The following is a 5,699-nucleotide window of genomic DNA, read 5'->3' as shown; positions in this document are numbered from 1 at the left end:
GGTCAGCCTGTTCTATAATTAATAAACCTTGATTTAACTTTCCACTCATTTGACATCAACCTATATTTTCATATGTAAATGGGTGTTCAGATGAATTCCATCTAGTGTTTGCTCTTGATGTAAACTGCATCAGTATTCCCTGGTTTTTGGAGTGGGGGCCCCAAGATGATACATGTATATGAAAATGTTCTGTTTGTGTTATGCTATGTAATACACGGGACTGGATTTCATGTACATATATCACAAATTCTGCTGTTTTGAATAACTGTCACTTTTCAAGCCTGATGAGAATAGGAAATATTTCAAGAGTCTTGTGATCGGTTGGAACTATTTGACTTTGGAAACAGACACAGATCTTCCTAAGTCACAGCCCACCTGTTTATTAATTGTGGGAGTAGGTACACAGAAGGAAACAGATATTACAACTTGGCCATTATGTCTAACCCCAAACTGCCAAATAAGTTTGCATTTCATATATGGAAACAGTAGAGTCATGGCCATGGAATATTGCTGGCTATGTGTCCCTAACCCCTAAGAAACCCATGTTGTTTTTCTGCTGTATGATATCTGCAATGTGAAAAACCTGTGGCCAGTATGAAGTGAGAAAGAATGATCTTCTTTTGTACACTTCCTGGTTGGAGCTTCCTCTTCCCACTCAGGGTATAGTTTCATCTAACTTTAGGTCTGAAGAGAAATATTATTGGGGAACTTTATCCCTCAACACTAGCATTTAAAGAAATAGATTACACTCTTTAAGTCTCTGACAACAGGGGTCCTGTTGTCAAATGTGGAATATGGCTACTGTCAAATGAGAAATGATGGAGAGAGTCAAACTTGAGGGTGTAGATCCAAAAGCACATATACTTCATTCATAGTATTTTATAAGTCACATAAAGGTAATATTCTTGAAAGGCTGTTTATGGTCTTAATATCAATTTCAACTCTTTCATTTTATACTATCAATACTAGAAATATTTAACTTACTCTTGCACCTTAGGTGTTGTTTTCATTGGATAATATTGCCTTAAGGGGTTGTTCCCATTCAAAGTTTGTCTGTCTCCTAACAAGAACAGAGAGCAGAAAAGTTCAGTAACATTTTATAGTAATTGTCATATTAATTTCATTCTTGAATAATATACTGGCACACATAATCCACAAAATGAAATGACCTTGTGCGTTATGTTAAATGGAAATGTTCTGCTGGTTGCACTATATCCCATTTCTGGAATAAAATATCACCTTAAAATATCAGCAGCCTCAGACTTTGGGGAGCAATTTCCAAGTCTAAAAAAAAAAAAAAAAGGCTGCAACCAAGAACCTGTCGTTCTGGCCTTATTCATGCCTGGATTGGATATTATGCACTGTAACTCACAGAGAAGGATCACTGACTCAAGGGGCAGGTCTGAGACCCTGTCTAATCAGGAGCACTTAGATCTGTCCAATGCTGTGTGCTGCCAGGGAGGTGGAGGCAGATTTCTGCCACATTCCCCATTTCCCCAGAGTCTGCTATATCAGCCATTAGGCTCTGGGCACTCACTCCTGCTTTGGAGTCCCATGTTGCTCTTCTGTGCATGGGCCGAAGATCCCTAGGGACAAGGACTGACTCCTGAGCAGCAGGAAATGATGAGTGGGCATTGACATCATGAGCATGGGGAGGATACTGATGGAACTGTGGGACTGGCTGTGAAGGAACTGGAGCTGGCAGACCCATAATCTCTGCAGTCTCTGGAGTCTGCAGGCCTGAGTGCTCCTGTGGAGCAGTGCAGCTCACACTGGTGATTGACAGGTTGGGCCCATTATCGTGATCAAATCTCCACATGCGGTCTAAAGGGACCTTGCTTTCTCCTGAGCTAGCTAATTCTGTTTTACTTTTCCTTTATTTGTTGTATGTGTTGCTGGAAGTTGAACCTTCGGATACTTTACTACTGAGATATAACCCTAGTTCTTTTTATTTTTTATTTTGACACAGGGTCTAAGTTAGTTGGTGAGATTGGCCTTGTTATGGCTTGATTTATCTAGACTTTTCTATTGCAATTAAGTGTATTATTTTTAAATATATATGAATTTATATGTGGATTTTGTTTATATTGTGATTCCTTGATAATTATTGAAATAGTAGTTTCAAAATATACATAAATATCAGGTAATGATAAGTACTCCTTTTGCTCTTATAATCGAAAAATTTCTTGCCTAAAATTATAAATAATTTTGTACATGAATTTTAGAACTTTTTGATTTAGTTTCTTATTTCATTAACAGTAAAGCATGTTGATTTGTTAATTATTGCATTATAGTTATACATAACATTTGGCTTCATTTTGGCATAATCATAGAAGCATGGAATATGGTTTGCTCCATTTTATTACCCAGTAGTTCCACTTTCCCTCTCTTTCTACCCCCCTCTTCCATTTATTTAAAATTGTATTAATTACTGCTTTATAGATACACATAAAAGTAGAATTTACTCTGATATATTCATTTAGGTACATAGCAATTTTACTGGAATATATTGTAGGTTAATTTTGGGGAAAATTGTCTTCTTTGTAATGATTAGTTTTATCATCTACACAGGGGATGTGTTTTTTATGTGTCTCTGATGATATTTATTTTCTCATAAATTCTACATATTTTCTTTCTAAACATATATACATGTGAAATGTCACATGCATATTGCACATTTACAAAACTTAATCATGGTGTTTTATACTGTTTCTTAAACTTAATATACTATAACAAAAATGTAACTGGCTCCTAGTAACCATTTTTCCCACAGATTATTATTATCCCTTCCAAAATGTATATTCTCTTTAACCATGTCCCTGGGATTGTATGGTTGGTGTTCAGGTGAGTAATGTTGTGTTCTTGCATGTTATTATGGTAACAAATGCTGTAATTTCTTTTAGTTTCTGTGATAGTGATCATCATATATCTTCAGTAGCAAGAATTTCCACAAATAACATTAAACTCGAGTTTATGAATATTCACTTGTTTTATATCACCATCAATTTTATTTAGTTGTGTCTATGATGGAATTTTATTTTATATTTCTCTAAATATTTTTAATAATCCTTAGATTTTGAATATTTTTATGATTATTGAACTCTTAGAGAGGTCCCTTGTATTAATTGGCAGTTCCAGGCATTTTCCTGCATTTGTTTTGTGGTTTCTGGCTTCAAAGATAAAATAGTGTATTCAAAATGGCAGATAGATTTGGATTTCAAGAAAAAAATGTTTTGCTTTTAATTAATAAAAAAATACATTTTTATCCCCATGGATTTATGTTATAGGCATCTTGTATATTTTGTATTTGGAGATATTTTTTCAAATGAAATTCTACAGTTTATCTTTGAAAATTCTAACAGGAAATATAAATAAGAAAACTCTCACTTCTCTATGGCTGCAGAAAAACGAATATTTTACTCAAAATCATTGGCTAAGTAAATTCTTGAATGACACATTCACTAAAATATCCACTCTCTTCCTTGAAGATTTTTTAAAATGTTTTTGACAGTGAATCATGCATTCTCTTTTCTGGGTTTTAGACATTAATACAAAATCATATAGAATAAGATTTGGCAAATCCTAGAAATAAGCATCATAATTTATTTTTTTTTCTAATGATGTTGTAGAGATAGCAAAAAAAGGACATATTTTTAGAAATAGTTACATATTTTTTTCTTCAAAATTCCTCATGAGCCTTTTAGATTTGATTTTTTCTGAGTCATACTCAGACCCTGGGAATGTGATGTGCTTTTTTTGTACCCTGTAATCTGCAAGCACTTACTTCAAAAGAACTCTAGGAACTGATACCTCAGTTTTCAAAGAGTTACTTAACATGAAAGAGTAAAAAAAAAAAAAAATTGTTTTGCTCCTAGGATGTCTTCTCTAGGTACTCTCTTCAAAATGGAGGGAAAATAATAATTCTTTAGACATCCTCTACATCAGAAGCAAATCATTTTTTGAGGCAGTTTTAAGCAATTTCATATAGTTCCAACTCTGGTTAGTTCTCTCTGTGCAGCTGAGTTGCCATTTAATATCCAGAAACCTGTGTTCTCTCATCTTTAAAATGGGAATAATTTTGGAGGACACAGATGAATCATGCTCATCATGGAGACTAGTAATACATGTATTTGCTATGGCCACAGCTGACAAACCACGTGGAAAATGCTGTGCAGATACTGATTGTTCAACCATTATTTGCCACTCACATGAATTTTCTTTCAAAAACTTGTAATAATCATTTTACTGTAGGCACCAATGTCATCCACATTCCCAAAATAAAATTTGAATCTTTCTTTTCTAAATTCCATATTCCAATACTTGGTGCTTCAAGGTGGTACAACAAATTGCTTCCTTGTACTGTTTTTACTCTTTGTCCCCCAATAAAGGAGTTGTCTGCTCCATTTCTCTATCACCCATGTTCAGCTATGTTTAGAAAATGACATACAAATCAGTATTTTTTGCTGGTTTGTAAAGAAGGGTTGAGATTACATCTGACTGGTGTCATTTCTTGTTATAAATTGAAATGGATTTCCCCAGGTCTGAGAAGAGGTGCCCCATTAGCAATCAGGTATATAAAAAGGATTTGTTTATATGTAATATATGTGAATATTATATATATATATATATATATATATATATATATATATATTATACACATAGGCTCAGGCCAGTATCTTACCTACTTTTTTATTTTCTTTCTTTCTTTTTTAAGATGTAAATGGCCACACTAACTTTATTTATTTTACTATGGTGCTGAGGATTAAACCCACGTGAGGGAAGCCCTCCACCCCTGAGCTACAACCCCAGCCCTACATAAACTGTCATAGTCACAGAAAAAAAGGAAGTCATACATCAATGCATTTCCTAATGACATTGATAGAGACATCAGGTAGGCAGCTATGGCAGAGTAGGGAAATACCTTCTACAGGTTTTGGGTATTAATGCAATCTTAACTTCAGAGATGGAGGATGGAGGTCTGCTAAGTTTAATACTTTTTGAGAAGTTTATCCATTATTTACTAGACTGTTAGGTCAGATGGAGAAGTTAAGTAAATGGCTTATTAAAGGGCCTAAAATAGATCAAGAAAGGTAATTTTGGCTTTCAAACTACAATATTCTGTCTCCACAATCTTGATGTTCTGAACAGCAAAGGTTAAGCAGGCTACAGGATCTTTAATACAGATGTAGCTTCTGTAAAGAACTTCACTTTACAAACATATAAATAAAAAAAAAATATGGCCCACACCTATAGTTCCAGCACTTGGGAGGCAAATGTGGGAGTAGCTGAGGAGTTTGAGACCAATCTGGGCAAGACAGCAAGTTTCTTTCCAAAATATAAGAGCAAAAATCAAAATGCATTTACTCTGTTCATTTTTTAAAAGATTCAATTTTTTTTAAATTTCTTTTTTTAAATTGCTTTTTACAATTTTTTTCTCTTTGTAGATGATCGCCATGTTTAATTAATTAATTAATTTCTATTTGGTGCTGAGGATCAAAACCAGTGCAGTGCCTCACATGTGCTTGGCAAGTACTCTACCACTAAGCCACAACCCCAAACGTATTTTATTCTTCTAAAATTTTTTTATGGTACTAGGGAGTTTATTTATTTTTTATTTTTTATTAATTCTTTTTACTTTTACATATTGCATTTTTTTTTTTTTTGTGGTGCTGGGAATTGAACCCAGGGTCTTATGCTTA

The sequence above is a fragment of the Sciurus vulgaris genome (assembly GCF_902686455.1).
Source record: "Sciurus vulgaris genome assembly, contig: HiC_scaffold_345_arrow_ctg1, whole genome shotgun sequence".
In the NCBI taxonomy this organism is placed as follows: domain Eukaryota; kingdom Metazoa; phylum Chordata; class Mammalia; order Rodentia; family Sciuridae; genus Sciurus; species Sciurus vulgaris.
The sequence above is the reverse complement of the archived record's forward strand: the minus strand, read 5'-3'. Positions refer to the sequence as shown.